General features: G+C 41.4%; 1 protein-coding gene across 2 annotated transcripts in view; it reads left to right on the top strand.

Annotated features, from left to right (window-relative positions):
- DCDC2 (doublecortin domain containing 2) overlaps positions 1–23,761 on the top strand; it is a 136,890-nt gene that overhangs the window by 69,553 nt on the left and 43,576 nt on the right. The gene's annotated exons all lie outside the window — the stretch shown is intronic.

Below are 23,761 nucleotides of genomic sequence, written 5' to 3'. Positions count from 1 at the left end.
GATCAATCTCCCAGTTCCTACAAGTTACCACTAGATGGCAATATAATACCATAAGAATGTTTCATTTAAACCTCTAATGAAGACAGGAAAAGCAATGAGCTAATCCTTCAGGGAAACAGATCCTATTTTCACTTGGCACCCAAGATACGATGTGAGATATGACCGTGATTGATAAAGTTGGATGTGAATTACATTTTTACATCTTTTGGAGCATCAGCTGAGATACTTGTCTCATTTGCTTTGGTGTACTTTGTAGGGATATGAAATAATATGTAAATACATGTATACATTTATTTTAATAACATCAATTTGGTAAAATACGTTTAACTTAAAAGAGCTTGGGTAGATAGCGAATTTGATCTCTGGCATACTGCAGTGCTCCTGACTAGTATACCAAGCGACACCTATCCTGCGATTAGGCTACGAGCCTTCATAGCTGTGTAGTCTGACTTACATATATAGAAGGAGGATGGTTCAGTTATACTATGACCTCCACAACAGACAGTAGACTCAGAGTAAGAAACTACAAATGGCAAGGATTCAGAACATGCTTCCCTCTCTGTTAACTCTGAATTCCTACTAGGTTATATGGAAATGGGTTTACAAAATTTGATATCGGCTTAATCAACTGAACTTTATCACTCGAAACAGTTTAATAACACTCAGTGTAATGCTGCCTAACTATAGTGCCTAGCTTAGCTGAAATAACTAACTATGGCCTCTGTCCTCTCTGCTAGTGGCATCATTGTCTGGGCTTGCATTAAAGGGGCTCTATCAATGGGAAAAGTCATTTTTAGATAAGCACATCCTTGCATAGCCTTTAGAAAGGCTATTTCACACGTACCTTTTGTATGTAAATTGCCTCAGTAGAGTTTGACTAAGTCCGTTTTTATCGACATGTTAATGATCTTCCACCGTGCACCGGAAGTATCTGTGATCACAGTCTGCTCTATGTGTACCATATGTACAGCAGAGACGAGTCATCAGCACAGCAGCCTCTGCACAGAAACACTTCCGGTGGAAGCTAATTAGCATATGAATAAAAACAGATTTAATCAAAATCTACTGAGGCAATTTACATACAAAAGGTACGTGTGGAATAGACTTTCTAAAGGCTATGCTGAAGCTGTTGATTGGCTTCAACGATCACCTGAAGCCAATCAGTGAAGGGCATGAATGTCACTACCTGTGACAAAATGGATCCTCTTCCTTGGCCCCGCCAAGGCCGCTTATTGACCTCAGCGGTCATGTGACTGCTGAGGCCAATCAACAGCTTTAGCACAACGCCGGAAGAGACCCGGGAGAGAAAATGAAGTAGGAGGAGCTGGACGACAACGGAGCAACTGGGACAGGTGAGTATGTATTTTTTTTCACTGCCCCCAACATATTTAGATTTTAAAAATTTAGCCTGGACAACCACCTTTAGCTACAATGTGTGTTTGGGCACACAGCAGGGTGCAGAAGAGAAGCAGCGGTATTTAGGTTTTGCAACAGTTTGGTTTTGCGGAGTTCCTGAAATGCCAGTAAAGTGGAATTCCTTGAAAAGCGACCCCAGTTTGGAAACAACCCCCCCTCAAGGAAATTATCCCCTGATACAGTGAGTATTGTCCCCCCCCCCAAATGTTGCATTAATTTATTTTACAGAATTTCATGCACCACCAGCTGCGCAAACTGAAAATTACAATTTTTCCAGAAATAATTTTGTTGCACAATATGTTGCGCCCAGCTTGTGTCAGAGACAAACGCTCCAAAGGCTGTTGTACCTTTTTGGAGTGTGTGTCTCTGCTGTCACAAACTGGGCGCAACATATCGGGCATTGAAATGGTATATTACTACACATTTATTTCTGAAAATTAAAACAATGCAATACTCGAGGGATAAAAATGCTCGGTATGTCCCTTGATACATTCCTTGAGGTGAGTAGTTTCTAAAATAGGGGGTGCATTTTTTTATTTAGCCTCAGACCTCTGCAATTGCTCGCCAATGCAGTGTAAAGTACCAAATCAGGCCTCAAATGCACATGGTGCTTCTTAATTTTTGAGTCCTACATTTTATCAGAATAAAAGTAATTTTTTATTTTCGCATCCAAATCGAAATAAATAAATTCAGTGAAATACCTGTAGGGTCAAAATTCTCACTATGCCCCTAGAGAGGTCTAGTTTACAAAAAGCATTTCACGAGCTCTGCAAATGCAACATGGTGCCTGAAACTGATTACAGCAAAATCTACCCTCCAAAAGCTCATTGGTGCTCCTTCCCTTCTACATCTTGCTGTGTGCTCATATATCCGTTTACATTCTAATGTTGGTTTTATGATAGTCAGGAGATTGTGCATAACAAATTTTGTGATGCATTTTCTCCTTTAGCCCCTTGTGAATGTACAAATTCTAGGGCTAAATGACCACCTTATTTAAGAAATTGAAATGTGTAAATTTCACCTCCATTTTGCCTTAATTCCTAATAAAAAAAAAAATGTCACATTTGCCCCCATGAGGTCATAAAATACCTTTTGGGTTACATTTTACCATTACATGATTATTATTATTATTTATTTTTATTATTGCTGATTTCCCCTGTAATTGGATATGGCATTTTATCCCTAGTTACAGATCACTGCAGAGCTGATCTTTTTCTTTTAAGAACCAGCAGGTTCTTAAGGATAGGCCGTCGATAGTAAAACCTGGATAACTCACTTAAACTTGCTTGTAGTGTTGCACACCTATACACCAGATGACTTTAAAGGTCTGGCAATGTAGAAAATAAGAACTCATGACTGTAGAAGTTCGAGGAGGCTTTTGCTTGAGGCATTTATTCCGTTTCCTAAGCCTGAACCACTGTCACTGAATGTTGTAACTTTCCACAAGTGATTTGCTTAGTGTCTTTGTGATTTATGTGTTCATGTAGTTTGGGAGACCTTGACATTGTACGTAGTTCAGTTTTATATTATGTGTCTTATTTGTGGCTCTCCATAGGGAGTTTCAAAGAATTTTCAGACATTGGATTTAGCTTCTTGATACATAAACTTTCCTGAACTTAGGAGAAATGGGATGTGGTGAACACTGCAGCTGTCAAGCATACAGCACTTTCTTATCTGCAGTATCTCTCTGCAGCCTGATGATGTCATATGCAGGAGCTCCCATACGTCCATGTCTTAATTTTAGCTTCCGCACTTCCAGCTTCCTTTGCAAATAAAACAATCCCAAGAGTTAGGTGGTCTGTATTTTATCCTTTAATTGTAAATGCCTCACATATTGATTTTGTATAAACTATCCCCTCTACGTGTATTTATGAATGTGTTTTCCATTTAGTTTATCTTCATGGACTAGTTTCTGAGGTTTAATGCAATTAACCTTTTTATAACCAGACTGGGTAGTATGAAACATAAGTATTATCTGTATATATTGTCACTGTATTGCACTCCATATCATCAATATTACTGTGACAGAATTCTCTATACCACCATATCTAATTATTTTTGAGTGCTAAAAATGAGGTAAAAGCAGGGGATGATAGTACAAAATAGCCAAAAAGAGATTATTTGCCAGTTGAATTCCCTCACACTCCAGTGCTATTGCTATGGTGTGCTTCGGTATTATTTGTTTACATTTGCAGCAATGATCACATTGACATCACGTGACCACTACAGCCAGTTACTGGCCTTAAAGTCACACATTTATTTAAGATTGTGGTTACATTCATGATTTTTTCATGTCTACATCAGAAAATGTCCCAAACTATTTCAGGGACCACACGCACCCCAGTCCTACAGGCCCGCTATCTTCAGACTCTGACCTATCCTTCAAGCGACACATCCAAACCCTCAACGCCTCCTGCCGCCCCCAACTCAAGAACATCCATCAAATCCGCTCCCTTTTCACCCGTGAAACTACAAAAATGCTAGTCCATGCACTCTTAATCTCCCAATTAGACTATTGTTATACCCTTCTCCATGTCCTCCCAGCAAATGCTCTTGTCCCTCTTACTGGCTACCCATCACCCAGCCATTAGAGTTCAAAATGTTAATGCTAATATACAAACGCATGCACAACCTGCCCCCTGTATACATTTCTGATCTAATCTCCCTCTACCTGTCCACATGTAGCCTCTAATCCTCCCTAGACCCCCTACTCCCCTCTGCTTTTATCCGTTCTTCATACAGCTGAGCAAAATAAAAAAATTACACATGAGAAAGAAAAACATAGATCTACACCCTCCCCATCTTCCCTTAGTCAGTGTGAACATGCATTTCCAAGAATGATCATGTTCTCCAAGTCTGTGTCTTCACAATACTACTGATCCATGTTGAAATAAAAGGCATGGACCACATATCCACGTGTTATACAGTACAGACCAAAAGTTTGGACACACCTTCTCATTCAAAGAGTTTTCTGTATTTTCATGACCATGAAAATTGTAGATTCACACTGAAGGCATCAAAACTATGAATTAACACATGTGGAATTATATACTTAACAAAAAAGTGTGAAACAACTGAAAATATGTCTTAGATTCTAGGTTCTTCAAAGTAGCCACCTTTTGCTTTGATTACTGTTTTGCACACTCTTGGCATTCTCTTGATGAGCTTCAAGAGGTAGTCACCAGAAATGGTTTTCACTTTACAGGTGTGCCCAGATGACCTGGCCTCCACAGTCACCAGAACTGAACCCATTCAAGATGGTTTGGGGTGAGCTGGACCGCAGAGTGAAGGCAAAAGGGCCAACAAGTGCTAAGCATCTCTAGGAACGCCTTCAAGACTGTTGGAAGACCATTTCAGGTGACTACCTCTTGAAGCTCATCAAGAGAATTCCAAGAGTGTGCAAAGCAGTAATCAAAGCAAAAGGTGGCTACTTTGAAGAACCTAGAGTATAAGACATATTTTCAGTTGTTTCACACTTTTTTGTTAAGTATATAATTCCACATCTGTTAATTCATAGTTTTGATGCCTTCAGTGTGAATCAACAATTTTCATAGTCATGAAAATACATGATGTCATGATCAGAGGTCCAGGGGAGGTAAGGTAACATAAAAAAAACCTTGTTATTTACCTCTCTGGGCAGGTTCAGGCCTTCTTCTGTGACTCTCCCTGACGTCACATGACCTGGGCCTGTGACGCCTTGGCTCATATGACGTCCCGGACTTCATTGAAGATGGCCGACACCACTTAGGATTGCAGCAGAGCCGGGGATAGGTAAGTAACATTGTTTTTTTTCATGTTGGTACCCCCCTTTGTTCTCTGTTTATTATACTCTGGGGTCTGAAAAGACCCCAGAGTATAATAATTGTTCATGGGTGTCCACAGTGGGGCATAATAGTATGTGTAGGGGCCACTATGGAACATAATACTGTGTGTAGGTGTCACTATGGGGCATAATACTGTGTGTAGGGGTCACTATGTGGCATAATACTGTGTGTAGGGGTCACTATGGGGCATAAGACTGTGTGTAGGGGTCACTATGTGGCATAATACTGTGTACAGGGACCACTATGGAGCATAATATTGTTTGAGGGGCCACTATGGGGCATAATACTGTGTACAGGAGCCCCTTTGGAGCATAATAGTGTGTGCAGGGGCCACTTTGGGGCATAATATAGAGTGCAGGAATGCGGGGTGGATTTGGTTGGCGTCTTCGGCGGGCATCGGTTGGAGGGGGGGGGGGCGACTTTAAGTACCCCTAAAGACTCCTTGTAAACGGAGCGTCAGTTTGCTTACATGACCGGCACTCCATTCCCTTGTATGGGGCTGCCAGTGGTCAGGTCCCTAGTTATCATACTCTTATTCCCTGCCCTTTGGATATAGAATAAGTGCTCAAAACAATACAATTCCTTTAACATTCCTTAAACATTGGGATGTAACTTGAAGCTGCTGGACCCCAATACACAATCTGTAATGGGGTCCTATTCCTGCCTTGTGCTATTTAGAATAGTGGTATATTCTATCTGGCAGAGGGACTTTTGGACTCCTTAAGGTTCAGGGCCCAGTGGCAACTGCTACCACACCACACACACACACACCATACACACATACACACACACACACACACACACACCCACACCCACACACCCACACCATACACACACACACACACACACACACACACACACACACACACACACACACACACACACACACACACTGTATAAGACTATTATAAAGTTCTTCCATGAATATGTACTGTATGTGGTAATTTGCTGTTTAGTTATAAATATGGCCCTATGACTTAAACATTGACAACAGCTATGTGGGAGTGTTAGGAAATGTATGATATACTCTGTATCTTTAGAACTTTGTGCAGGAAAGTGAACTCCATGGAGATTCGAACGTGCCTGGTGTATTACATACTGTAATGCGTACAAGTAGACATGTACATCTTGCAAGATAAAACATCATTATTCATATGTCAGTCTGGCTTTCTTCATGGCTTTACATTAATGATGTAAAGGGCTTGTGGACTGGAATCTATAACAGCACAGGGAGTTAGTATCTTTCCTTCTGCAGGGTCATCACCTCAAATTTGATCCGTGTCACAGCTGGAAAGTTTTGTAAAACTTTAAAACTGGAAATGTATGATTCTGTTACATTATGTTTTGCAGATTACATTTTCTCATTTGACAAAAAGCAGTAATATTATATTGCTATTATGTAGAGCAATAGTAACCTTGTTCTATTCAGTAGTGATTGCTGAATACGCTCATATTTACATTATTCTAGGCAAGTGTTAGTGAGGAAGAATGGAAAGTAGTGGGAAATAAGTTCTCCACCCACCAGAACTTTGCTATAACTTCTATTATATGTAGGTTTCAAAGCTTTATTACATTAAACAAAAAAGCAGAAGTTGAACTAGTCCTCTTTGAGTAATGAGTTGTACATGTTTTACATTATAATTTTCCGCTTTGCAGCTCCATTCACTGCTTACATAAACTGTAAACTATGCTGAAAATAGACGGTGAATTATCCCAAAAAGTCCCAATAGAATAGAATGATAAATTCATAATTACATACCATTTAAAATTGCTTTCTAAACTACATATAGGCTATGTAGGGGCCATTGGTTTCATTATGGACTTACCTTTTTTGTGTCAATGAGTAGTCTTCCTTCCAAAAAACTTAATTTTTAATCCGTATACAAATAAGTCATTTTGTGCATTTAGGGTTTAGCAACACCTGTCATGGCACAAGTTTTGGCTACACTGGTAATATAGCTCTACTGCCTTTTTTCTGCTTTCACTTCCGTTACTTCTTGGAATCTATTATCAAGCAGTTGATCTGATGTCACCAATATTAGGACTCATTCACACAGAGTTTTTTGGCAGCGGATTTTGAGGCGGAATCCACCTCAAAATCTGCTCCCAAAACCGGCTCCAATTGACTTCAATGGGAGCCGCTCACTTCTTTTGCGGAAAAAAGAAGTGACATGACCCTTCTTGCCGTGGATTCGTCCATTCATTTGGGCATCCCGTTGCGACTAGCTGCGCATAATGTTCACACGCGGAGTGCAAATTCTGCTGTGTGAACATACTCTTATTGTAGCTTAGTTTTATGACATTTATAGTTAAAGGACGCTAGGCGTTAGTTTCATGCAGCTTTAACCGAAGGCAGGCTCCCTCATTACAGAACTGTGTTTTTGGCTGAGGCTCCACAATGTGGAAACACATCTTTTTTTGTTGCAGATTTGGTTGTTTTTTTTTTTTTAAAGGTTTTGAAAGGAGCCAATCCCTTCTTGACTTGATATTTGGAGCTAGGAAGGATTTGTTTCCCCTGGTATGGGGCAATTGATGTCTGTCTCTTGATGTTTTATGCCCTTACTTTGGATCAGCATGGTAGGTTTTGGACTTGATGGACTTTATTAGGGCAGTGGAGTCTGAGTTGAGGCACTTTTAGGGATGAGAAAAATGTTACCAACTCTGACTCAAGCTTCAAAATAAAACAATTATTTTGAATTTTATTATACAATTAGCAATATTATTGATAATTGATACTTGTTCAGAATTAAATTAAATGTAGTTTGCTGCATATTTGCTTATTCCCTAGCTTTTTCATGCATTAGAGAAGTTTTAAGAGGCCATTCACACATCGGAAAAAAAACAGCAATGTGATGTGAAGTTTCTCTTCAGATTCGTTTTATCTTTCTGGCCCTCTGGCCCTGGGCTTTACACCATGACTTTTAGTTGCTCAGTAGTCTCAGATGAATGGCTGATCTGAACACTGCTTATTTTTTCAGGGTCCTTCTTTGGGAGACCGCTCCAGGTCTGGACTTGTAGCTGATTTTGATGCTCCAAATCAGTTTCAGTTCCAACATGTGATATAGAGAAGACAGAATTGGTGGTTTAGCCTACCAATTTCACAGCCCAGGGCTTTTTCCAGCTTTATCAACTATTTAACTATTATATTTGACAGATCCAGTTAGGGATAGATGCAGATGGAAATAGGGATATATCTGCTAATGAAGTGAGGGTATACACAAAGGGCAGCCCATCTTATTAAGACAAAAATAGTCACTGCTCATTAACACATTGAAGGGGTTTTCTATAAAGAAAACTTTTACTCTATCTACAGATTAGGTCTGATTTCTGAGGCTCCCACTGCTGGGACCGCGAGTAATCACAAGAATAGGGGTCCCATGTATGCACTCTGTCTCTCTATTCATCTCCATAAAATCTGCCAAAGATAAGCAGAGTACAGAAGTTGGCTATCTGACAGTCCTATAGAGATGAATGGAGCAGCAGTGACCATGCACAACTTTTGCTCTACTTAAATGAGGGTACACAGGATCCCCATTAGTGTAATTAGTGGTTGTGCTAGTGATGGGACCCCCATCAGTGAGACTGTTGCTCTGTTCAAACAAGGTTACATGGAACCCCTGTTATCATGATTGGTGGTGAAAGCCCCCTACGATCAGTCATATACTACTGTCACGGGATGGTTAGAGTCCGGCAATAGGCAATGTGTAATATATATTTCATGTGGAATGTATTCTCTAACCTGTTGTAAACATCAGTGTGTAGTTGGCTGATTCGGGTCTAGTGTGTTAGCACATTGTATGCAAATACCTCTAACTAGTGAGGACCAGTGAGGACAATGGGTGGAGATAATCTGATCAGTGTCTCCAAGAAGATGTTGGATGGTGCATTGTCCATAGTAGACAGGGAGTCTGCTCTCCTTGGTATAGGTGAGGGGGGAAGGATCTGTGACTCAGCCCTTCCCACCCACAGATATAGGTGTAACAGTTTTAGTATATAGTTGTAGCTGGAGTTAGTATGTGTTAGCCGGCCTGTGCACAGCTCTGCAGAGAGCCAGGATATAGTTACAGGACCAAGGAACCAAAGTTATCATTGGATTGTGACTTCTGTGGACTTATTGTTATTACGGTTGATGTGACCGCTGCCGGCTACTAACTTTGTGGATTACAATAAATTGCTGTTGTCTCCCGACCTCTTGCGTCCGTGTTGATTCAAAAGACCATCCGGAGGAAGACGTATACCTTTGCTCCGTGACAACTGGTGGCAGCGGTGGGATCAACAGCGGACAGCGAGATGGACTACAGCAGCTCAGCGATTAATGGAGCCACAACCTCAGAATACAGGAACTGGACTATGGCAAGTCTACAAGTAAGGGCCCGGGAACTAAACCTGAGTTACCAGGGAAGAACGAAAGATCAACTGATCGAGGCACTGGAGGAGATGACCCTGCAAAGCGACCATGAGGAGGGCTGCCCCCAGGAGACTGGAGAGATACGGGAGTGGCAGGTACAGACCCAAAAGAGCAGATGGGTTGTTTTGTATGAGGAGGAATTGGCAGTGCTGGGGCTAGGAGCAACTGCAGAGCAAAGGAGTAGAGCATTACAGAGGGCTCAGGAAACGGAGAAGGAGGAACAGAGAATGGCGCATGAAAAGGAAAGAATGGCGCATGAAAGGCGAATGGCTGAGATAACTACGAGGAATTATAATCAAACGCCGACCCCCAGCCCAACAGTGAGAGAACCACCATATGTCTCCCATAAACACTTCAAGACCTTTGATGAAGCGGCTGGGGATGTTGATGGATATTTTCAGGACTTCGAACACCAGTGCCACCTGATGGAAGTCCCAGAGAAGGATTGGGTCCGGTATCTGGTGGGGCACCTACGAGATGGGGCTGCGGAAGCTCTCAGAGCTATGGACCCTAGTGATCAGCGGGACTATGAGGCCATTAAAAGAGCGGTGCAGAAGTATTATGCAGTCACTCCAGAGACCTACCGAGTTCAGTTCCGCTCTTTGTCTTACAATGGGGGAAGCTCCTTCCACATGTTCGCCCACAAGTTGAAGCAAGCATGCAAGCGCTGGCTAGAAGGAGAGGAGGCTGTCACAGTCGATAAGATCCTCCAAGTCATACTTAAGGAACAGTTCTTTTCCCAGTGCCCCGCTGAGATCCGTGAGTGGGTGCTGGAACGGAACCCAGCCACAGTTGAGCAAGCTGCTTCTCTTGCAGATGAGGGCCTGACCATCAAGCCGCAGTGGAAGAGGTTGTTTGCAGAGGAGCGGAAAACTACGACAGTCCGCCAGACACCCTTCAGCCAGCCACCCACCTTTCGTGTCCGGCCTCAGGATTACAATTCCCCCTCTACCCCTGCCCCAGCCCATCGGCCTCCAGCTATGAACAACCCTGTCCCTAGACAACGACCCACTGGAAGAATGCTAGAGCGCAGATGTTTTGGGTGCGGGCGGCCTGGACATTTGCAAGCTAGTTGCCCTGCTAACATGGGGGCACGGGCCACCGTGGCATCCCGGCCTATTCACTACCTGGGAACCACCCCTAGGACAGAAAGTTTGGCCCCATTTCCAGATGACTCCATGAATGACCCATCTGTTCCACCTCCAGGGGTCTATGGGATTCAGCCTTCCGCCACACATCCCGCAAACCTTCAGAGGAAGCACTTGCAGGAGGTCCTACTGGATGGCCGAACAGTTGTTGGATTCCGGGACTCGGGAGCTTTCCTAACGGTAGCGGACCCCCGAGTTGTGCGACCCGAGGCCCTAGAGGAGGGCCCTGGCATTTCTATCAAGTTGGCAGGGGGTACTCAAAGACGTATTCCTAAAGCTACCGTGGAACTCGACTATGGTTATGGACCAAAACGATGCACAATTGGTGTGATGAGCGGGCTGCCGGCCGATGTTCTGTTAGGCAACGATGTTGGAAATCTACAGTGCCACTTTGTGGGAGCAGTGACCCGAAGCCAAGCTCAGAGAGACGCCAACATGGATCGACCGGATTTTCTGCCAGATGCCAGCCCTTCAAACCTACAACTTTACCATTCAGTACCGCCGAGGGAACCAACACCAGAACGCAGATGGGTTATCCCGGCAGGAGGACATATGAGCTATAGAGACTGATGTGCATTCCCCAATTTACCTGTGTAGGCCAATTGTGTCATGCACATGTTTTGAGAGGGGGAGGGGTTGTCACGGGATGGTTAGAGTCCGGCAATAGGCAATGTGTAATATATATTTCATGTGGAATGTATTCTCTAACCTGTTGTAAACATCAGTGTGTAGTTGGCTGATTCGGGTCTAGTGTGTTAGCACATTGTATGCAAATACCTCTAACTAGTGAGGACCAGTGAGGACAATGGGTGGAGATAATCTGATCAGTGTCTCCAAGAAGATGTTGGATGGTGCATTGTCCATAGTAGACAGGGAGTCTGCTCTCCTTGGTATAGGTGAGGGGGGAAGGATCTGTGACTCAGCCCTTCCCACCCACAGATATAGGTGTAACAGTTTTAGTATATAGTTGTAGCTGGAGTTAGTATGTGTTAGCCGGCCTGTGCACAGCTCTGCAGAGAGCCAGGATATAGTTACAGGACCAAGGAACCAAAGTTATCATTGGATTGTGACTTCTGTGGACTTATTGTTATTACGGTTGATGTGACCGCTGCCGGCTACTAACTTTGTGGATTACAATAAATTGCTGTTGTCTCCCGACCTCTTGCGTCCGTGTTGATTCAAAAGACCATCCGGAGGAAGACGTATACCTTTGCTCCGTGACAACTACTATTGTGTTTTTTTCATGGAAATACCCCTTTACCATACAGTCAGTCTACCTGCCTAATGTACTAGTTTATTAGGTTTTTTTTGCAATAAAAATTATATTCTGAACAGGCTCTTTTTTAAAGCGGTTGTCCAATATTGTGCATATAGTGTTTTTTGAGGACCTTTGATGACATCACAGGCCCTTCAGCCGCCCCATAGGATCACTCTACGTGGTGGGCGGAGCTACATGCTAATTTGGGGGTGGAGCTAAACGACAAGTTGCATGTGAAACCCCGCCCACCAAATGACACAAGAAATCAGGAAGAAAGCAGATTTTACAGCAGTGAAGACTGGTGAGTATGCGACGTGGGAATACCCCTTTAACTGTGTTTTTACTTTCTGACTGAATATTTTTGTTTTTTATTTCAATGATTATGGTAGAAGTGATTTTTGCTCAGTTGTAGCAGTAGCACCTCTGAAGGTTGAATAACAGCAGGCACCTGGAAATGAGAAATTTAATATAGGAAACATCACATTCACTTTTATGGTGATGTGTTTATGCTTAGTGTCATGAGCAGAGGTCATTGTGCAGCAATGGTGTGATCCTGTCATGTCTGATTTATAATAGAGGTACAGTATTAATCTGGCCATACACATCCAATAGGTGTCTGCCAAATCGTAACTGCTCATTAATATCATGGTGACAGCTGCATATTTAAAGTATTTTAGAGGGGACAGGGAATCAAAGATGAATAATATTAAATTCCAATATACTCAATCCTTCTTTATTTTGACTATACTGCAATGTAAACTGCAAGATTTAAATAGAACCTTTTACAACCTCTAACAAGTCCAGCTCTTTACATCAATTAATAGGCGCTGCTCCACATTTGTAATTTTTTCTGTAGCCCCAACTGTTCCTGAGCAGTCAATGCAGCAGGGCGGTGTCAGGCAGGAGCTGGGAAGGGCTGTGATTGTGAGCTCTGACACTGGCTGCCTCTGATTGGAGCTCTGAGTCACACCCCCTGCCTGACACTGCCTTTCTCCCATTACAGAGCTTTAATAGCACATCAGGCACAAAATAACTACACCTATTGCTCAGGAACGGTGAAGACTAGAGAAAATCCAACCGTGCTGGAATTAGTAGTTGTAATACTTGTAATTTTTTTTTTTTTTTTTTGATCTACTGCTGGATCTTTAGACATGAAAATACTGAATGGAATAACATAATTAAAGACCCCCTAGTTCAGCATTTCTTTCTGTCATATGCTGCACTCACAAAGGGTAGCACAGGAGAGCGATCACTTCATTGGTCAACATTAACTTGTTGTGATTTATTGTCTGCTATGGAAACCATTGAAGGATTCTTTACTAACTTTGAGCTACAAAGATGGAGAATCAGTTTACTCATATTTATTAATGTCACTGATTTGCCAAAATAATATGATTATTTCTAGTTAACCGTTCTAACTCCTAGAATTCATAGGGTATTTTATGAATATCAGCCCTGTAGATATACCGTATACATAGCACAAATGTAAGCATAGTGATATGCGGTAAGTGTAACGATTTCTAATTATAAAAAGGACAGTAATAAATAAGGCGGTTTAAGTGGATTCTTATGAAAAGAAGGTTATCTATTCTTGTATTTCCTGGAAGACTCCTCTCCATATAGGGACATTCTTGTTATGTTAGCCTTGTGTTAGTGAACCTTGGACAACAAAGGTGTAAACAGTGATGCATAAATACTGCAAGCATCAGCTACTCCTCAGCCTTACCACTAATTACTCTAATTAATCATCGGTCTACACCCCTTCATATGTCATATCAGTGGCAAAACATGTGCTTCTAAAGAGTCTAACTTCTAAAGATGCCAACTATTCCTGTTCACCATCTAGAAGAATAATTTTCAGATCTATCTTCAGTGTGAGTTGAATTATTTTCTACTACTGGATGGCCCCATGCATCTCTTATGTCCTTGATCCACTTGGGAAGAAGTCACTTCAGGCATTTTTAGACACCCGTTGTTTTTTATCCTCCATGGTGCTTCCAAGAACCATGGAATATAAAAAAAAATCTGATGTAGGGATAAAATACTTGAGTATACAGTGCGAGGAAATCATGAACTGCACATTGAATGTCCTTTTTTGATCAAGAAAATAGATCAGAATTGAAAATGTTGTAAAGTTTTCTTACAAGGACCATGTAGAAGAGTGATGTAGGGTATGGCCCTATTGAGTTCACAAAACAATACTCATAGGTAGGGTTCACACTACCATTGGTGTCCGCACAGAAGGTTTCCGTTTAAAAAAAAAAAAAGGACACCAGTCATAACGGACACAAACGGACAGTTACTGTCCTTTGCCCATAGACCTCAATGTTAAAAAAAAAAAAACGGACACTTGCTGTCCGTTTTTTCAAACGGACAGAAAAGTCGTGCATGTAGGACTTAAATGAACACTAAAGGACAACAGATAAAATCCTATTCAAATGAATGGAAATTGTAATGGACACGGCTAGTATCCGTTGCTAAAATCTTGAACGGGCAATAGCTACAGACACTGCTGTCGGACACCAACGATAGTGTGAATGCCCCCTTATACAGAATGAATCAGAAGCCAAGTCCTTATCAGCAAGTGCACAGAGCCTCTCAGCTTGTACACGTTTTTGGATTATTGTTAATCTGATTTATGTATTTGTGGTTTAACATATGGCTGCATTTGGGCCTAAGGATATGGAATATAATGTTAAGTAATGTGAACAACATTTTGAAAATAGTTACTTTGGGATGACGGCCGCCTATACAGTGGTAGATTCATTGTGTCATGTTTTTCTATTTTGTTGCTTTTGTAAGCACCATGTTACAGGTGTTCTGTTGAGAAAAGGTTTATTCCCAATATGGATGGCTGTAATTATAGGACTCCAGAATTTTAGTTTTGGCTCAGATTTATGTTTGGCTTACACTGCCTTCTTGGAAAATACTTTGACAGAATCAATTTGTCACTGTTTGGAACTGTCTTAAGAAATCTGCTTGGTCTATTCAGAGTGTGCCAACTCATCCCAGAAGAAACATCATAGCGTTGTGATTCTGCTTTGATAAAAAATGTGATCCTTTGAGAGCACAGAAAGTGAGAACTCCAATTAGCCAATTGCTGTGGAGAATAATCACACTCTGCAGTTCCTAGAGGCATCTTCTGATTTGCTTCCCGGTTGAGGCATGGTAGCAATCTGGAAGAGTAATAATAAGTCTCCTCTGTGAATTGTAGCCGACTTCTTATTTGCTCCTGCCAACTAGCATTTCATTGATATAACAGTATCCATCCTATGAAGATATCATTAAGATATTCCTTGCTTTGCTGTCCTTATCAGGTAGTAGTTAAGAAAACAAATGATGCTTAAGGGAATTCATGTATAGCTGTAAAAAAACAAATTGTACTTTGCATACAGCTAGACATTTCAATTTCAGCCTTTTCCCCGGTTACAATTATTGCATGTCCATTTTTTTTACAGATGGTAAATGTATCATTACTTAGAATATGCTATAAATTATGCCTTTCTGACATAACCCATAACTGCAAATTACAGTAGCCTAAGGCAGGCATTTATGGTGCCTCTATAGCGTGACAACTTTGGTTGAAATTAGAATCGTTATCCATCATACGTGAACCTATCTGTTTGATAAATACCAAATATAATAACTAGGTAACCTGGGCTAGAGGAAACCTTTACAAAATCCACTAAGGAATATACAGAGTAAACCTTTAAAACACATTCCCATTAATGTCTAAATGCTTAAGGGCCCAACTGATGGAGCCCCCAACAATCACTAGAGAGGTGGTGTGCATACATGGTCACTGCTTCTATTAGTTTCCGGGGATTTGTCAGGATAGAGATCTCCAGTAGTCTCATAGAAGTGAATGGGGTGGAGGCCAGGTATGCATACAACCACTTCATTCACATGGAGCACTCATTAGAACTTGTGGTCCCCTCTTCTCCTATTTGCTGGGGGTCCCCACGGTCAGATCCCCAGTAGTCAGACAATTATCCTCTAACCTATTGATAATGTGTATGTGCTTCAGTGTAATATTCTTTTAGATACCATTCTACATATTAAATGTGTCTGTGTAAAGAGCATAAACTTTCTATATACCGTATTTTTCAGACTATAAGACGCACTTTTTTTCCCCAAAATTTTTGGGGAAAAGAAGGGTGCGTCTTATAGTCTGAAGGTGGCGCCTGGCATCCGCTGTAATAGAGAGGCGGAAGCCGGCAAGTGATAGACGCCATTACAGGTGCCGGGGCCTGAGACATCGCTGCGCTCCTCTGCCCTGCATGAAGCCAGCAGCGGGAGGAGTGATGCTGCTATTCCGCTCCTCCGTCCCCCCGCTGCTGGCTTCATGAAGGGCAGAGGATTGTAGCGATGTCTGAGGCCCCGGCGTCTATCCCTCCCCGGCATCCGCTGTACTAGAGAGGGTCAGTATCCGTTGCCCCTTCTCCCCCGGGGCCGGTCCCCACCGGCCCCGTACCTGTAAAGTTGCAGGCCGGCTCCTGCGCGGCGATATCGCAGGAGCCGACCTGTTCGGGTGACAGCCGGGAGCCTAATGAGGCTCCCCGGCCTGTCACTGCTGTATTAGTATTGTGGCTGGGTCTATGACCAGCCGCCGTAATACTAATACACAGAATGTCCCATAGACGGCAATACAGTTGTATTGCCGTCTATGGGACTTGCGATCAAGTGACCGCAGGTTCAAGCCCCCGGGGGAGAATAAAATAGTAAAAAAAAAAAAAAAAAAAAAAAAAAAAAGCTTTAAAAATATGAAATAAATAAAAGTTCTAAATCACCTCCTGTTTTTTTTTTCAATACAAGGTGATCTAAGCAATAGATATCCCCCAAAATGGTATAACTAAAAAGTACAGCTGGCCCCGCAAAAAAAAACGCTCTATGCATCCCCGTACAGCTGCAGGGTCACCTGTCAATGTGGCCTTGCAGCTGATGCAAAACTACAACTCCCATATATTAAATATTTTACCAGTTTTTGCTTCAAAATTTTTTTTCCCTATTTTCCTCCTCTAAAACCTAGGTGCGTCTTATAGTCCAGCGCGTCTTACAGTCCGAAAAATACGGTATATATATTTTACTCTGCTTACTTTTTATTGGTACTGAGGACTGCCTGCATTATTGTCCATAGCTGGATTCACAATTCTTCAGCCTCTGGGGCGGAAATCTCTTTAGTGATAAAAAAGGAACTTGCTCTAGCATCACCTTTTGGACTAATGCCTGGTTTTCTTAAAATCTAGTAGCATAATCTTGGAATAAAGCCAATCCAGAATAACTCTCATCAGGGTACTGGCTGGGTGGTACTAGAGCAGGTTCCTCTTTTCCACCAAGTAGGACTTATTTACATATTTGCTAAGAATTGTTAGCAGGGCATACATGGTCTAATAAATCCCTGTATGCTGCAAAGTGGCCTTTTAAAGGCAACATCTCCTTAATGAGACATAGTACCCCTACTGACCCACATCTAGCACCTCTCACCCAGCAAGCCAGTACCCTGCTTTTGGCTTGGCTTTATTCAGAAGTACCAGACATTGAAATACAGAGAACTACCAACCAAAAAATTTCCACAGTAGAAAAATTGATAGATTTGCACCAGTTCCTCAAAAGGTGAATGTGCAGTGGAGCTTCTGATTGTGGCTCCAATAGGCGAGCCAGCTGCTGCACATCCCAGAGGCCAATATAGGGCATTAACTAATAGTAGAGCAATAAACAATCAAAATAAAAATCTGGGCTAAGTAGTTGTGCGCTGCTGATGTAGTCAATGGAACACACAGAAGTTGGAAAAGTAAGGCCCTTTAATAGTTCAGATACAGTCAAAACGTGTTTCGACATTTTATTTATTATTTCAATATTTTATTATTTATCTAGTAAGATAAGACTATACACAGAATTTGTATGTAGTCTATATTTACGCACATTTACATGCATAAAAGCTGTAGGAATATAGAATTTTAGAAATCCAAACCGTAGCGTGCCTTTAGTATGTATGCAAACAGTTAACGTACAAAATGTGAAAATAGTTGCTTTACCTTTGTACAGTAGAAATTGAAAAAGCTTTTAATCTGGTAACATATACCTCCTGCTAATTTCTTTTTACAGCCAGTGTCCTTGATAAAACAACAAGTGACCTCTCCGGAGCAGGCTGCCTTGGTCTAGAGGATAGATCAAACTGTAAAACACAAACTATTGTGATTCTTAGTTACAGGCTCAGCAGCTCTTCAGGCATTAAACTGTCTCAGCAAGTAATGGAAGGTGAAGTCTAACACTTTCTGTATGTAGAGGCACAATTTTGCTTATCTCTTACTTTGTAACATGTCGTACTGAAAATTAAGTGTACCATTGCATATAGCAACAGACCTATCCCCTGGAGGAGATACAAATGTGTGCATGGGTGATGTTATCAGCCATAACAGGGTAGTGCTTTCTGCATTTTATGTCTTTAATTAAAATACGCCACCATTAGGCTTGTCACTTTTTTTGGATACAACATGGCAATAGACTCGGTATAATTCTGCCATGAAATAAGGTAGACCGCTATGTGTATTAACCCATAATGTACAGTCAGAAAGTAACGCATTTCTCAGTAACTGATTGTACCTCATTGCTTTAGATATATCTTTGGAAGCAAACAGCGGAACAGAAAATAAAATGCAGAGTGCCAAGTAAAGATGGTTAGGAACCTATTCAGTGGTAACAGTGAAGACATATATATATATATATATATATATATATATATATATATATAGATGTATAGTACTACAAACACAATCCAGTTAAGTCTAAAGCTGGCTATATAACGTTCTTTCAGGACTTCACCCTTTCTGCTGTCCCCTCATTTCTCCTAACATAAGCCACAGATGGCAACACACTACAGCCTCTCCCTCTCCATCTTCCTTGTACTATCCAAAATGCACTTTGTCAAGGCCCTCACACATTGTTATGGTCTGGGGATCTCTGACCAAGGACTGGCCCCTGACTGATAACTTGTCAGACAGCTTAAAAAAACCCCAAAACATACCAAAAAACAGAAGTATGAGTAGTTTGGAATACTAGTGTGGATACTCCTATACCCTGCCTTGCACAACTAGAAGTAGCCGTGGGCCCGACTAACTTGCCTGAGTGGGTGCGGACACAGCCGGAGAGATAACTAACCTAATAAAGAAACCCCTGACTAGTTTCACATTTATGAAGGAGAAGCAGATACAGAAAAAGCCTTCCCCCCAGAGGTCCAACTGGACGCGGTGAATTTGAGGGAACACAAAGTATAGTGTAGCAAATAAATGTGAAACACAGGAAAACTGAACTAAAGCAAAGGGATAGGATAAACAGAACTTAGTATCACACACAAAAAACTTAACAAAAAATCCAAACCTTCAAACAACAAAAATAACCTAGGGTTCACTGCATCCCGAGCACTATGTTTGGAGATGGAGCTCAATACTGGATATCTGGATAGTGTGAACAGGCAGCAAGGACTGGATGGGCCAGGGCTCAGATGCAGGTGATATTGCAGACTTCAGGCAGACAGACCATGTCTGGGACCAGGCACTGAAGATGTAAGTCCGGCATCAGACAACATGCCCAGCGGATATAAATAGGAAGAGCAGGTCAAAGAACCACCCACAGCCTGTAATGCCCTCAGCACTACAGAGGACTTACCCCGTTCAGAGGCCAAGAAATACCAGGCACTGATCCACAAGGCAACTCATCATGTGATCCATGCTTGAGAACTACTGCAGGAACCGCATGCCTAGTGTGAACACTCCCCTGCAGCACATCAGGTGATTCAGGCGCTGAATGCTGCCCGGACACTCCACGTCTGAACCTAAAAGGCCGAGAGCGCAAAGATCGGGTCGTAAGAAACATTCCCATAACCTCCCCCTTTTACTACAAATGCACACAACTTTATGGTCCAGACTACCCCAATTTCAGAGGGGAATCCTTGCAATAAAAATAACCACCTAACATGTATACTTCTAAATACAATAATACCATAACATGCATTCAAGTCATTGAGATCATTTAGACCTAGTGGTTGTATATTCCTTCTTGTCCTTATTTTACTGCATTACTAAATGGATTTGTAGGAGACTTCTGTGGCTTCTGAATAGCCAACAGGTAGGGAATGGTGCACAGGCTACTGTAATGGCACTTCATCATGATAAAATATATTACAAAGTGTCTTGTATTCATATTACCAAAGATAGGCTTTACCCCATTGTCCAGAATGTTACAGATAAGTAAAAGCCGTCAGGTATTTATCACTTCCAGAAATCTGCATGGTTTTGTACATGTGATAAGACAAGATGTATGGAATTTATATACAAAACTTCCAGTTCCCTTCCTTTTGTAATAGACCTGGCGTTGCAATGATCTGTCTATCTGATGTATTTCCTACAAAGTGCTGTAGGCTGTAAATATTGCACATCTCACTACACATGAGCTCTGTGGACTTGACTAATCATTTCCATTTTTCTACAAGCAGGAGAAATAGAATATGTTTTATTATAGTGTTGGAAGTAACATTCTTCCATTGATCATAATGTAGATCTATATATGTTAAAAATGTGTTCTCACTTTTTAACTGATGATAGAGTCCAATAGAAAAAAATATTCTGGTTTACTTACATTGTGTAAGAGCAGGTCTGAGTATATGCTTATTTATAATATTCCATGTTTGGTCAACTTATATTATATATTTGAAATACATACAGTATATACTCATACAGTCCAAGAAAGGTACAGATGTGAGAACTACAAAGACAAGGTGTGGTGGGTAGTGTACTGGTGCTTTAGTTACAAAGTGGAAGCATAAAGCAAAAGTAAAGCGGTGACAACAAATAGACTAGAACACCAAAGTGGCAGGACAACATACATCAGAGGGACTACAACAGAAGACAACAGTGACAGGTTGGCAAGCAGCAGACCACTACATACAGGTACAGGATCAGACGCAGGTTTCGGGACACTAGATACAATTAGGATAGAGGCTCAAGTTTTGGAGTCAACCGCAGGCTTCAAGGTACACAGAATACAGGTAGATTACAGTTTTAGGATGCAGATAGGATGCAGGTTTCAGGGTTCGCATCAGGTTTCACATGATTAAATGCAGATTTCAGTCTCAGGATAAAAGGACATGTTTCAGGGTTTGGGATTTACAGGATATACGTATGTTTTAGGTTTAGGCTACAGCTTCAGTTTTCAGGGTTCCCATCACGTTTCAGGTTCACAGGATAAAGGCCAATTTAAGGCTAAGGATACAGACAAAGGTTTCAGGGTTCACCACAGGTTTCTGAATTTACAAGCTACAAGATTGTTTCAAGCTTAGAATACAGATACAGACTTTGGGGTTTACATCATTTATTGGGTTAACAGTGTACAGGCAGATTCTAGGCTCAGAATACAGGCACATGTTTCAGGGTTCACTGCAAGTTTCTGAATTTACATAATGCAAGTTTGTTTCATGCTTAGAATACAGATACAGGCTTCAGGTATTGGGTTCATAAGATACAGGCTTATTGCAGGCTCAGGATACAGGTACATGTTTTAGGATTCACCCCAGGTTCGGGATTAACCGGATACAAGCTTGTTCTAGGTATAAGATTCTGTTGCAGGTTTCCAAGCTTCAGGTTTCAGGGGTTCACAAGATACATTCAGGTTTCAAGTTCAAGACAGACATAGGTTTCAGGGTTCATGTCAGGTTGCAAGGTTTACAAAATACAGGCAATGTTTTGTGGTACTCAGCATACAGGTAGACCTGGAGTCAAGAGGTGGAATCCACAGGGACGAAAACAGAGCAAAACAGATCCAGATGTAGCAACAAAACAAACTAAACAGAATGTATAACAAAATAATCCTCAAGCCAAGGTATGTTTCAATAATAGCAGAGTCAATGATAACGTCAACAGTCAATGGGAATGTGGAAATTGCAATAACTATGAACCCAGAGCAAGAGGGGTTAATCACAGTTAGCAAATGAAACTGTGGCTGAGAAAAACACCAGAATGGAGCAGACACAGACCAAAGAATATTTAGAAAAGGTAAAAATTTGTAAAAAAAAGAAAAGAAAAGACTATTGTGACTTTCCCAGGCCACTGCCACTCATATACTGCTGCTTCTTAGGTCCTACACAAACAGGTTGTTGGTTCCTAATAACCCGCAGGAAATGATTTCTCTCCCAGTCCTTGGTCGCAGAGGTGACCCACTGCCTGCCATTTCTTGTGTGTTGAGACGGACCAGGAAGTAGAGATTGATATATCTGAATGGCAAAATACACAGAATTGCTCATTTTATATTATTTTGAAGACATTTTTTTGTTTCTTAATCTCATAATTGAACTCCTGTATCGGGAAAGAATCCAAGACACTGTTCATACTGAGCTTTCCACTTCATGAATGGAACACCAGGCTATGAAACTTCTGAAAATAGTTGGATCTCTACACAAAAACTTCAACGGAGAGTGAGCAGATTTCTATACCATTCAGGATATGTGGTATGGGTATCAACAATATTGCTATTGTTTTTGGGTTTCATATTCTGCATTTATGATCTGTAGCCATATTATTGTGGTTAAACAGGCAAGTTGGGGTGGAGATTAACACTGTGGTTGCTGTTTAGGCTGTGTCCATCTTCTGGTTTCAGCGCCATCATGGTCACTGCTCAGAAATCCTGTCTGAACACAAACCACAGTACTTAGCCCCTCCCTGACTTGACCAGGTCCCATCCCTTCCTCCACTCCCCACCTTTTTGGCCTATCCCTGGAGAGCGCCTTTAACACTTTTCAATACTTTTAAATGGCTGGTTTTATAGTAAAATAGAGGTATCTTAGTGGAAAGGGTTTCTGTGTCACCAAAAATGCTGTAAAACTAAACCAATGGGTGGTCCAAAGTTATGATGAGTAGATGACAAGGAGAGGAATGAATTTAGAAGATGGTTTCATTTCAGAGGCTTATAAATTGAAGTTTGCAGGTTCCAATAAAATATCTGTACCAGTGCCCCTCCGAACACCATGTGCCATCTATAACAATGGTGTCTTTTTGTGTGGCAGAGGGAACTTTTGTAACTGCTTCCTCTCAACCCCCTAAGGTTAAAATTAGAGGAGATTGTGTGTTTCTGCCATTAACATTGATTTTATCCTGGAATCCATGTCTGCAGGTATATCATTGTAGAAGGAGTAGTTGTTTCACATACATAGAACATACTGTATTAGTCTCTGTACTGGTACATACACTAGCAAATACGCCTCTATGTACTATACGTACTTTCTCTGTATGTGTGCTCCACATGTATGTAGTGTATAGGGGAGTATGGGGTAGGAAACAAACCCTTATTGTGACAGCTGCGAGGCATAAATTGGTCATGCTAGTATAGTATGTCCTATGAGACAACATCCTGATGTGCTGTCCTGTTCATCAGACAGACTGGGATAAATCCTATGATGAGACAAAAGGTTTCCAACCCTTTGAAGTAAATATTTTGGCTACATTAAAGAAGATTGAGCCGCATTGTTACTGATAATATTGTTCTGTATTGTAAATGAGTGCGATGGAAACCGCAGATTATTCACCAGGGAATTGTTCATTGTGAAACTGTTGTAAGCTAAATGTAGTGTAAACAGCAACCCTCCAGCCTAAAACTGCTAATAATGAGACTTCCTTACCATAAATCATGATCAGACTGATCTGTTCTAGGCCAGTAGGTT

This window comes from Leptodactylus fuscus, chromosome 4 (assembly GCF_031893055.1).
Source record: "Leptodactylus fuscus isolate aLepFus1 chromosome 4, aLepFus1.hap2, whole genome shotgun sequence".
In the NCBI taxonomy this organism is placed as follows: Eukaryota; Metazoa; Chordata; class Amphibia; order Anura; family Leptodactylidae; genus Leptodactylus; species Leptodactylus fuscus.
This window is presented reverse-complemented; position numbering and strand designations above follow the sequence as displayed.